Source organism: Desmodus rotundus, chromosome 8, assembly GCF_022682495.2.
Source record: "Desmodus rotundus isolate HL8 chromosome 8, HLdesRot8A.1, whole genome shotgun sequence".
Lineage (NCBI taxonomy): Eukaryota > Metazoa > Chordata > Mammalia > Chiroptera > Phyllostomidae > Desmodus > Desmodus rotundus.
The window spans coordinates 19,146,386-19,160,030 of NC_071394.1; the positions used below are offsets into that span (position 1 = coordinate 19,146,386).

At 35.0% G+C, this 13,645-nt stretch overlaps 1 pseudogene; it reads left to right on the top strand.

The window, feature by feature from the left end:
- The first annotated feature begins 1,033 nt into the window (after nt 1–1,033).
- The window catches only part of LOC112315369 (M-phase phosphoprotein 6 pseudogene), a 146,651-nt pseudogene continuing 134,039 nt past the window's right edge, over nt 1,034–13,645 (top strand).

Below are 13,645 nucleotides of genomic sequence, written 5' to 3' on the forward strand. Positions count from 1 at the left end.
GATCATGAGAATCTGGAAAATGTTGAGTATTAGCCAAGTATAAAAATCAAACAAACAAAACTCATGGAACTAATAAGCAATTATACCAAGCTTGTAGGACACAATGTTAATATTTGAAAGTCAATTACCTTTCAATATTCCAGCTATGAATAAATGGAATTCGAGATGAAAAACCTACTACCATTACAATAACACCCCCCATAGTGAAATATGTATAAATCTAACAATATATCAACATTTGTACAAGAAAACCTACTAACCTCTAATGAAAGATTTAAACAGAAAGTAAGTGGAAAAGTATTTCATGTTCATTAATAGGAATACTCAATATCTTCAAGATGCCAGTTCTTTGCTACCTAATCTGTAGATTTCATGTGGTCTCAATAACAATTCCAGCAACTTATTTTGTGGGTATCTACAAAATTATTCTAAAGTTTATAGAGAGGACTGACAGTACACAACTTCAAATCTTACTTTAAAATCGCCATGATGAAGACAAGGTGGTATGGGTGAAAGAATAGATCAGCAGGTCAATGGAAGGAAATAAGCAGGTCAGAAATGGACCCACATAAATAGAGTCACCTGATGTTTGACAAAGGAGCAAAGACAATACAATGGAGAAAACAGTCTTTTCAACAAATGGTGCTAGAATAACTGAACACCCACATGCAAAACAGTGAACCTAGACACAGACCCTGCAGCCTTCATGAAAACTAACTAAAAGACGGGTCATAGACCTGAGTATAAGTGCACGACTGTAAAAATCCTAGAAGATAACAAAGGAGAAAACCTACATGGCCTAGGGTTTGCTGATGACTTTTAGATATAACAACAAGGCACCATGTATGAAAGAACGAACAAGTAAACAGGACTTAATTAAAATGAAAAAATTATGTGTTCTGTGAAGAATATTGTCAAGATATGAAAAGGCCACCGGCTGGAATATTTGCAAAATACATATCTAATATGGAACTATCATCCAAAATATACAACTATTAAACCTTAACAACGTGAAAACAATCTTATTTAAAAAATGGGCCAAAAATCTGAACGGTCAGTGGGGGAGAATGCTGAACATTTTACCGAAGAAGATATACAGATGCGAAAAATCATGATGAGATGCTCCACCGCACACGTCATCAGGGGGATAGAAATGAAAACAATGCGACACCACGACACAACTATTAGAATCGCTAAGATCCAGAACACTGACAGCACCAAATTCTGGTGAGGATGCAGAACAGCAGAAACTGTCATTCATTGCTCGTGAGAATGCAAAATGGCTCAGCTACATTAGAAGACAGTCTGGTAATTTCTTATAAAACTCAACATACTCTTTAATACAGCAATTGGACTCCTCGGTATTTACCCAAAGCAGGTGAAACTTATGTCAGTATAAAACCTTGCACAAGGATGTGTATAGCAGCCTTCTTCATAATTGCTAAAATGTGGAAGTAACCAAGCATTCATTCCTTCAGTAGACGAATGGGTAAGTACACTGTGGTATGCCCAGACAATGGGATATTATTCAGCACTAAAAAAGAAATAAGTTATCAAGCCATAAAAGTACATGAAGGAAAATTAAATGCATATTACTAAGTGAAAGAAGCCAATCTGAAAAGGCTACATACTGATTCAACTATACAACATTCTGGCAAAGGCAAAACTATGGAGACGGTTAAAAAAAATCAGTGGTTGCCTAAGAGTAGGGGAAGAGAGGGATGAAAGGCAGAGCGCAGAGATTTTTCTAGGATGTGAAACTTCTCTGTATCATACCGTGTGGTAGATACATGTCATTATCCACTTGTCCAAACCCATAGACTGTACAATACCAAGAGTGAACCCTAATGTTCACTCTTCCACAAGAAATGTTTATTGAATTATAAATGAACCCATATAGGTGTATGTGTGCATGTACATAGAAAAAAATACAATCAGTCTATATATTGTTTGAAATCTTATTTCATATCAATATTGTTAAACCGTCTTTATTGATTTAAATAGCTCCTGGTATCTAATTGTGCCATAATTATTGAGCCAGTCTCCAAAAGATGGAGTTTGCCTATAGTTGTTGACTAATATGCACAACTGAATATGCTTGTACATGCATCTTTGCATGGTTTCAGAACTGGTAGGTCAGTGTGTACGTGAGTTTTGCATTTTGGTGAGTATGGACAAGTTCTTCTCCAAATGAATGGAGCAATTCATGTCTCTGAAAATAGTGTGACTCATTAAGGGTTGCATTCAACTTCAATTTATAAAGTGGGGTCTTTGTCAGAGAGTGAGACAATCTCTAAAACTCAGCATCTGAATTATTTATTACTTAGGGTACTTTATTGTCTTTAATGAGTAAACAGTTCCCTGTTTACTAATTCTGAATGGCCTCCAATTGGGGGCCACAGCATTTGCTTGCAGTGAGTGAAAATGACAGAAACTAATACCCCTTATCTAAAAAGCCAAGTACAGATGCATTCAACATCAGTGTCCTTTCTGTTTACCCACTTCCTCATTAATTCAGTTCCTTGATAAGATAACAGTTTTCCAGTTCCTCTTAGTTGCTGATCACTTATTTAAGGCTAGATGATCAGACAGTTTCTGAACTTAGAGAGTTAATGGTCTTGTGGGAAGGTAGTATAAATAGCATTTGTGATAGGTGACAAAGGCTGTATTTTGATAATGTAAATGAAGGTACACTGAGAACACAGATTGGCCACATAATTACACCTTGAATGGCATGGTAGCAGTCTATCATGACCTTGAAGAGAAAGTGATGGGCAAGCTGATATCTGAAAAAAACAAATGAGACTTGGACAGGTAGAAATTAGGCAGTATAGTTACCCAAGAAAAAGATGAACAGTGTCTGCATTTCTTGAAGAATTCGCTAAAGTACCTAAAAAACAAACAAAAGAATACTTGAGCGTATTTAACAAAATAATGTTATTTTAACAAAATAATGGTATTTTCCTAATTTTTTTTTCTTCTGAAGCACATTGCAAGTTGAAGCCAATTTTAAAAAAATATTTTATTTATTTTTAGAGAGAGGGGAAGGGAGGGAGAAGAACATCAATGTGTGGTTGCCTCCCATGCGCCCCCTCCTGGGGACCTGGCCCACAATCAAGGCATGTGCCCTGTCTGGGAATCAAACCAGCAACACTCCGGTTCACAGGCTGGCACTCAACCCATTAAGCCACACCAGCCAGGGCTACGCTAATTTTTTAAAAAATAAGATATTCTCTTGCTATGTTCTTAGTATATTCCAGTTTCCACTGAAAATTACAATATTTATAGTTTTTTCTTCCCGTGTAGGTTTTTATGGAAAATATTCCCTGAATGCTCCTTAAATTTCAAAGGAATTTTTTATGCACAAGTTCTTCAGCAACTGTAGCTTAAAAACTAAGAAGTAAATGAATACTTGTTTATAATTTATAAGTTATAAACACATAACCTTGCCTTTTAGTAAGATCCACAAGGTTCATGAAATAGCCAATAAAAATGTAGGAAACACATGTTTGTTCTCTGAATTTATAGAGTGTTGAACTCATAGGCCTTGCAAAAACAGCATTAGGTCCTATAAATCATACTTGAAGTAAAATGTCATTGTGCATTTGGAAACTCCTTATTTAATAAATCATTTTTTGCCAGAAATGAATTCACACTATAAGGATATCTAGTACTAATGTGATAGAATTTGAATGTTCTCTCTTATTCCAAGTACATTCTTCCTGTGAGACATATGAGTTAGCCAATAAAGAATACGTAAAAACCAATACACTCCCAGTCATTTACTTCATTTTTAAATAAGGCAGGGACCAAATGAACAAACAGGCAAACACATTCACCATTCATCGTAGAGCGTTTTTGTGATACCTCCTCCAGGAATACTGATACAAAAGTCAGCATCGAGTATTTCAGGAATGCCCTGGCTTTTTTCCATTTCTTCCCAGTACGGCTCTTTATTTTACTTTGAACACTTTTTTGCATGGAAGGTATAAGCAGGTAGCTGAAGAACATACTAGAAACAATTACATAATTAATTTTCTAAAAACTCACAAATATAAACAAGGCAAATAATCAGTTCTTTTCACACAAAAAATCTTATTTTCTATATATTTTATTATACAAGGCAAACACAAGTTTTAGCAGTCTATGGAAGAATAACATGTACAAAATATTGCTCTGGCTTGCTATTTACATACTTGGGAAATATGGTAAAGAGATAGGAAAATTTAAATTAAGGCAAGGCCTTTATGAAGATAAATCTGTTTCCCACAGCTATGCTCCCTCTGACCATGAAGCCTATTGTGAGATTCCTAGAGATTAGCTCGTTTTGAAGGTTACTCTTACCTGATATTTTTCTTCATGATTTTATAGGTATATAGATGGTAATGCATTAAGATATATTTCTAAACAAATGGAATACATAAAGAAATTTACATTTTTCCCCTTAGTGTTGAATAAACTTAATCAGATGCTCTGAAATTTTCAGCAGGACTCTAATCTTCTAACACATAATCCTGGCAGATTTCTGTAACTCGCATTTTAGGTAGGCTTCCAAGAATGATTTGTATTTGTCTCATGTACAAGGTTTTGTTCCTGAGTGATCTCCCCATAGAACACATAGGATTTCTAGTTTGAAAACCCTTTATAATTGAACTTTTAGGCTTTAGTGAATATACTAGGCCCTGACCACACCAATTATACCAGCTGAAAATGTCATTTTATTTTGTGTAATAGGATAGGTAGTCATGGACTCTCATTATTCCTCAAGAGGTACGCACACACCAAAAATAGAAGAAGAAACAAAAACAAAAGCCATAGCACTTTTCACTGCTTTTCTGTAGTCTGAATGTGATGAAATGACCAGAAGAAGAAGTTTTATACACATGTGGGGAAAAAAGGGCCACATACTAAGCCTGACAAGCTCAGGGGAGGCCTGTGTGATGGACTTTATAGACTTAGAGGCCAAAAGTAGCCACATATGATGGTTTGCACATAAAAATTCCCAACCAAATAGGAATCATGGCGGGTAATCACATCCTAGGCCTGTAGCTTCCTTGAGCATGGTCAATCTCTTCCTTAAGTGAAGTAAGGTAATATACCTTGGGAATGTCAGAGTAATCCCCTTTCTCTGGACCTCTGTGGGTACACCTACCAGACCAGAGCAGGAGACCACAACCCCTCATTGTTACCTAGTTTCCTGCATACCATCTCTACGTGCTGGAAATGTTATCTACCCTGTACCCACCAATGTATAATAAGTACACTTGTCTGTTTTCACCTGTATGCAATTTCAGAGATTTCCTCGCCATGTTTTCTCCTGCTGCTTTAATCTACCACCAATAAATTCCACGGAACCTCCTTAACGTCTCCTCCTTTGATTCTAATGTATAAAATAAGTGACAAAACTTCCATTCTCTGGAACTTTTTTTCAAGTCGTTAAAATTTTGCCTTCTGGTATTTGTTGTCAGTTTAGCTCAAATAAACTCACAAAAATTCTCTATAAGTTTGGATGTTTCTCACGTCTGACAACAGTAATTTGTACTTATGTGGAATTTCAGGTGTGTCGTTTTCATGTGCTGTCTGGCTGCATCCTATAATTTTTCTTCAGTTTTGCTTTTATAAAACTTAGGATAAAGCCCTGTAATTTATTTTCTGAAATCCTGTCTATGCAGGAATTTACCAGCTGTACTATCTCGTGTCTAAAAGATATTTCATTTCAATTTGGTTTTTACGGAGTTTGTTTTTAATTTCCTGTTAATCATCATTCAGTGAATGTCAGTCACAGTGCAACAAGACATTTCCGGTCCAAATCATTTAAAGGAGATTGTTTTCTGAGGGTCAACCTTTCTGAAGTGGTTATTTTGTCCAAAATCACTCATGACCACGAAAAGCAAAAATACAAAATTCATGGCACATTTTGATACAATAGGAAAACATTTGAATTCACCAAAATGAAAACTTTTGGAAACACTTCAGAAGTAGAAAGAACTAAGAAGGTCACACTTAAGCCACAAATCTCACCCTAATCCTTACTCTTTCAACAGATAAAACTTCTTTTCTCCATGAGCAGAAGTTTATCACGGTGAGGATTTATAGGCTCATGTCCTTACCGTTCATGTGTAATTTAGGTAAATATATTCCACTTCGGATTCATAAAGTTACTTTTCTTGTGATTTTTATTTTGTGTCCACACAAGCTCTCCTTCATTTTAAAGGGCACACCAGGGGGGGTGTAAATATGCACATGTCATTCCTACTGCTCCTGTCAATCAGAATCGAACCGAAGGCTGGGAACAGTTCAGTCCCTTGTCGTTGTCAGTGTAAGCCAATTTCTATATGAATGGTGTGTGCACATTTATAATCTTTCTGCTATAAATTTATGCTCTTTAAAGGTAGAAGAGAGTTTATGTGAATACAAAATAATCACAGTAAAAAGTAATCTTCTAAATCCTAACTGGGATATATTTACCTAAATTATACATAAACAATAAAATCATTACAATGAAGGTAATTCTGGAAACAAGATCAAATTCATTATTGAATTTGCAAGGTACTTGAGGTAATTTAATACATGGAATGGAAACGGAGTACTCATTACCTCTCTGTATGGGCAACTCCTAGAGTTTCCCAACTGAGAACACCCATAAAATGACTGACACAGACCGCTGTCTTCCCTTAGAAACAGATGTAAATGTAGTGGAGTACATGACCTTGTAAAAGAACTCAGAGTCTGTTTCTTTATTGTGAATGTATAATTTGATTAATATCCTGGGGCTTCTCTAGCTAATTACTATAGACTTGGTGGCTTAAAACAACAGAAATTCATTCTCCCACCATTCTGGAGGCCATAAATCCAAAATCAGTATCTCTTTGCTGTAATCAAGATGTCAGTAGGGCTGTACTTTCTCTGGAGGCTCTAGGGGAGAATCCCTTCCTTGTCTCCTCCAGCTCTGCTGGCTGCTGGCATTCTCTGGCTTGAGGCCACATCCTCCGATCCCTGCTTCTGCAATTGCATTGTCTTCTGTCTGTGTCAAATCTCTTTCTGCCTACCTCTTATAAAGACAGTTTTATTATCAGGCCCTACTCTGATAATCCAGAATAATATTCCGGTTTCAAGATCTTTAATTTAATCATAGCTGTGATTATCCCCTTCCCCCTTTTTTAAGGTAACATTTACAGGTTTTCATGTTTAGAATCTGATATCTTAGGGTGGCCATTATTTAGCTAACTGCAGTCATGAACAATGAAAAGACTCTTGTGATACAAGAGTCTTTAATTACAGCAGAAAAATATGATAAAAGTAGTTAATTTGGTGAAAATTCTTAAATGAATTTGTCAAATTATTTTGTCACTGTCCCTTACATATTACTTCCAACTGTTTAAAAAGAAAGAAAAAAAACCCCAAAGACCTTATCATTATGTTTATTATTTGAAAAAGTCTCAGATTTTAAATATGCAAAAGCTTTATCGAAGAGTGATGAAATAATAGGAAATCATTAATAAATAAGACTTTTTATCTTGGAGCAGGTTTAAAAATTTATAGCAATGCTTCACTGAAATATTTGTGAATATCTAAAAGCAAACTGAATTTTCCTTTTTTTTTACAATTCCTACATTCCAAGAAAAAAATATACAAAAAACAATTAATTTATTTGTTTAAAGTGAATGAGAAAGTATGGTTTAGTGTTTGAAGCATTGTGTATCCTTTCAGGAAACCAAAATGTTTACATAAGGAAACTTTTACTCATTTATGGCAGTTAGGATTGTAATCCAGACTCAAAATACTTTTATTTGCATTAAGAATCATCCCACATGAACTAAGATGCCAATTTTATCACCTACTTTTAAATGGTCTGAGGACATGCTGTAATGTACATTTTTCATCTCACAATTATACTTTCCAAGATGTTATTGTGAAGGGTTGTTGAATTTTCAAAATAACTAAAAAATCTCCACTCTGGGTACATGTTAACTAGTTCCCATGGTGTCATAGAATTTAGATGCAGGCAGTTTAGGTTTATATCTTGAATACATGCTGAGTAACTGGAGAATTTCATTTAGTTCCTTATGTCCTTTGATTCATTGCTTCCTCATTTCTTCATTAAGGTGAGCAAATTGTTATACTCTTTCATTCAGTGGAAAACAGAACAAAGTAATTGAAGTAATATCAAATATATAATCTCACATTTGACCAAACAAAACTAAATGAAGAAACAAACAAACAAACCACCCAGCCTGGTTATGATGGCGTCAAGGTTAATATTCAGTGGTTCACAGAGCAAAGCAGAAAGGTACAAAGAAGGTGATAATTGGCTATCTCTAAGGTTTTGATTTTGTTTATAAAACAATTGTTGCTTCAAGTTGACTACAGCTATTTTAGATCAGATGAATACAAAATAAGCGAAGATAAAAGAGACTGTGACTTTCAATCTTTGTCTGTGTGTCTGTCTACCTATTGTATCTGTCAGTTCTCCCTCATCCCATTTCAAAAAGCATCCTAGCTGACCCTAATTTAAGCCCCATTATCTGGAATTTGGTAGCCTAACTTTTTGCTAAACTGATCTTTAGTAAAGTGAATAAAATTACCACATTTGGTATAAATGATTCATCTAAGGTACTCTAGATATTAACAATGAACAAAGTTTTTCCAAGGGAGTTGCCATTGCATTGATAAATAGTTCTTGCAAAATATCTAAGGAAACAAAGTACATAATGAATATTGGCTATTGTTAAAATTTCAGTTGTACATAAGAACTGAAAGAAAATTTGAATGATTCATTACCTATTTTTATAGCAAATATAAAATGAATATGCTGTCTGTTGAAGAATTGGCTTATTACTATTTTACCTCACATGTCTGCCCAAAATGGAGCTCTTGTCAGCAACAGTCTTTCAGAGTAGGAAGGCAAATAGCAACTTATTTGACATATTTTATTCATAGTGTTTTTGTGACCTAGCAACTAGAAAACCAGTGTAACTGGCTGCATAATTTCACAGAGATTTTGGTTTGGAACATTTTATCACAAATTGCTCATAACATCCTATTGCATTATACCAAGCCACAGCCAGCTTTCCACCTGTGGTTACCAGGATAAAATAGTTAAGAAATATTTACCAGACATTAAGAATAAAGTATTTTTGGTTTATATTCTTCATAATACCTCAATGATTTGCATGTTTAAAAAAATGTATAGAGTTTGTTTTACATGAAAAAATAGCGATGTCTATAATTCCATTAGAAGATTATAACATGGGTAAGAAAGTGTCAGTCCCACTTACCAGTAGGGCTAAAAACTAAAGACATTTCTTATGAGTTACTTCCTAAATGATTTTTGGATTAATGTCTCTGGACATCCTATAATTTGGCAACATCCCCCATAGCCAATGTCAATTTCACATTTATTTAACAAAAGGTATTTTGGGATATTTATATTAATATAGCATTTTTTTCTGCTGTACTCTGCTAAAAAAAATCCTGAGTAAATGAAAATGAGTTGGTGACTAAAAGCAAGGTCTAAAAATATTATAGCTATCTGGTATTATTTTATATAGCAAACTCTTTTATTTTGATAAAATGATTTCTTAAAATAATGGAGATGGAAAGAGGGGTAAATCTTAAACAGAAGTATGCGAAAATAAAAGCTAACTCTTTAGCATTGCTGTTACCTCCACAAATTATTGCATGCTCATTCTGCATTTATATAAATAAGTGCATAAAATATCTAAAATTACTCAAGGGGTGAAATTAGATACTTTTAGTGTACCGTAACAACTCTCATATTGGCTCATGTTTTATTTGACCAGTATAGCAGTGGAAAAGACCAGTGCATAGAACTATATATATGAAATTACATTACAAATAAAAGATGTAAAACTTCAAAAGCTGTTGCCTCAGAGAAATCCTTTCTTTCTATGTGATGTAAACTAAACTAATCTCTGAGTGTATATTTCTCAGGCAGGTCCAGAAGTAAGATCCTAAAATTATATACTTTGTAAATAATATTGATTGGCATATTTTCATATTAATTTGCTTCAAAGGAGCAAAAGGTAGACTGACAGCAGGCTATTCAATATTGACAATGGAAGCCAGACAACAATGGAATGCCATTTTTACTGTGCTGAAACAAACAAATGAAAAAATAACTAATAGTCAAGAATTCTATCCCTTTCAAAAGAACTTTTCAAAAATTAGGGTTAGAAATATTGTCAGAATGAAATTATTTGCCACATGAAGAATCTCACCAAAGAAATTCTAAAGCACTTACCTGTAATATAAAGATATATCCACTGAGGTTGTGAGACACAAGAAAAAAATAAACAGCAAAAGCTGGTGTACACATGTTATACATATAAATAAATACTGACTTAATAAATAATTGTAATAATAATATACAATAGAGCTAAAATAAATGAGAACATTAAAATCATGAAACATAAGCCTGACAATTCATAAATATATACAATGTCAAAATATTGACAATCATGTGTATTATCTAGGAGGGAGAAAAAGCTATTTCATGATTTTAAATTTATATAAATTTAACACAAAAATTTTATTTTCTTGGATAATCATAAAATAACTTTTAAAAAAGTACTGTGAATGACTTCTGTTATAATATGACCTCAAATCTCTTTCTTGTCAATATCTTCTTCTGCTTGGTATTTTCTGTAGGCTCCATTTCTGTTTCATAGGTTGTCTTATCAGCCAACTTTCTGCTGATTTAGCCAATGGAAGGTATTTATGGGAACTTAAGAATGGGAGGAAGAGAAAAGCCTATGTCTTTCTCTCCCACCCCACCTCTCTCTCTCTCTCTCTCTCTGTGTCTCTCTGTCTCTGTGTCTCTGTTCCAGGCAATCTATTTGGAAACAGCCAAGTCTCCTTTATGGTTTAAATCTTGCCAGAGTGGCCCAACATAATCTCTGCTTCTGCTGGGTAAGGCCAGCACTGGGTTCCTATAACTCTACCTCTAATGTTATCATCCCTAGCCTGAATAGGGTAAATTCTGGTTTGCCATAATTCCTACTCTTTGGCCTCAAATATTCCGTCATGTAGATAACCAACTTCCTAAATTAATTTTACCTTTAAAATTTTTACCCTTGTTTTCTATATTCAAGTTGAATTCAAAATTATAGACAAGATGAATAGAATAATAAAACACAAATAATTGGCATGTTAGGCTAATTGAGAAATAGTTCTATCCAATAATACTTATAAAAGTTATACATTCTAGGTAAAATATTTAACAGGAAAAATGTATAATGGTATGGCAGAGTGTCCAACAAAGGCAGAAACTGAAGGGCATTTTGCCCTTGAGAGAAAGGTAGCTCACTGGGTTTCATTGACTTCTACATGGCTTTTTTTCCCCAAGGAAACCCCTGAGTCTGAACAACTTGTGTGAAATAGGGCGTGTGAGTGCTTTGGTTGGAAGTGTCAGAATCTGGACCTGTCAAATCAGTTCAAATTAAGGGAAGAGATCCTGGAAAGAATCTCTCACAGGAGATACCCCCGTATCTTTGTTTAAACTCCCTTCAAATTCCTGGTGGAACACCGAGTTGCACATTTGTCAGAGAGACACCGGTGCATCGAGAAGGGACAGATGAAAGGCTGAAAGGCCAGAGCAGGGACTTCAGCTATGGAATGTGAAGGTGAAATGGAGCTTGACATTTGAGTCCAAATAAGTTAAAGGGGCGTGGTAAACAGCCCAACATTACACAACACACTCTAACAAAGCGTAAAATCAAACCTCCGCAGAATCTAAGTCATAAGTTAATCATCTAACTGCTGTACCAAGAATCAACACTAATAAAGAAATGATACGAGACTCAATCTCTGTAATGTGTAGTCCCCACTCTTCAGTGTAAGATAAAAACTTACTAGATCTGCAGGCAACAGCTATAGATTATATTCAATGGGACTTTTGTTGTATCTCCTGGTGAAAATGTTCTTCCTTTGGAGGAGAGGGCATCAGACTCTGCAGAACACAGATATGTGGGTCTGATTTCACTTCTACCCCTTGGTTCCCAGACCCATGTATTTTGCCTACTAGAATACAGTGCCATAGAAAGTTCTTTGGCTCTGTGTGTATATTGCTTCCTGGGGGTTGGGGGTGATATTCCATCTGAACTAGTAATTCAACTTCATCTTCAACTTCACCTTCAAAGGAGGCTGTTTCAATGCATTTAGGCCCCCAGGTTCTGGGTGAAATGAGTAAATTATTCTATGTTCATTGGCTCTTGTCACACCTCCTTTGCTCTATCTTGTGTCCCCTGGTTGGATGTGATGTTTGTGATATTCTGTGAGATCCATGCCACTGGATAAACATATCTCAAGCTTGCGAAGAGTGGCACAGGCTGGGGGCATTATAGACAGGAAAAGTAAACATACTATTTCTGTAAGAACAAATTTCTGGTCTTTGCTTATGCATGATCTCATGCCTTTATGCCAAATATTTCCCCTTTGATATCTGGTCTTTTCTTTCTAGGCCATTGACCTCTTGTCCAGTCATTCACTACTATACATAATTCCATACATAATCTCAGTAGACAGGCGTTGGAAGGGTATGTTTGTCCATTTGCTTAGTCAATGTTTAAAGTCACATGATTAATGTACTGATAGGTTTATCTGTTTTTCACTTTTATCCTAAGTGTTATGATTTCACAGATACCTTAGTAATTGATTTAACAGAAAGAAAAAAATGCCAACAAATGGGATAGTTTTTCTTTTCCTAGGGTTAGGAATGATGCATTTCCTCCTCAAGGAAAGATTTTATCTGATTATTATCACTACATGTAAATCATACAAATTTATATTTCTTTTTAGTTTGGGAACTGGTGGTAGGAAAACACCTTTTTCCATGTTGAGATTTAAATAAGCACTCTTACCATACAATGGATTACAATAGAAAGTAATTGTAGATTTCATTTTGTCCATGGATGGTTCTTCATGTGTACAAGAACCAAATGATAATTTCCTAATAATAAATTAGTAAAATGAGCAAAATCTGTGCAAACATATTAGTCAAGGGGACGAGTGAAACTGAAGGACACAAGAGTCCAGAGCAGCCATCAGCAGCATAATGATGTGTGAGACCTACAGACATTATTAAAGGGGCACTGCAGCCACTTAATGAGGCTGCCAAGGAACCAGCTGCTGCTGTGGGGAACTGTGGTTCACAGCTTGGCATCTGGGTCAGCATTTGGCATATGAAGAGAAAAACGACGGAGGATTTTAATGTGGTAGGGCAAATGGCACCTTTCCATCACTGTGCAGTCACCTTTAACAGATGAGTTTTAAAAGACTGCTTTCTATTCCTTTGAGAAGAGATATTAATACAATGATGCCAGTATGCCAGAACATTCCTATAGATGAAAAATCAGAATGAATTAAAATATTTTTTATTATTGAACAATATTTTTAAAACCCCCAATACTTGTTTTAACCAATTTTATGGTATGTACATATGGAGATGAGAAGTTAAAATTCTTTCATAAGTCAAGCAAATTTCTAAATACTTTAAAGTTTAGCTACCATATTGGTCATTATCAAATATAAGCTAATTGTAATGTCTGTGATGCTCTGTGAAAGAGCCAGGCATACCTCCTACTTCTTGCACAAGGAAATCCAAAACAGAATAGAAATCCAAAAT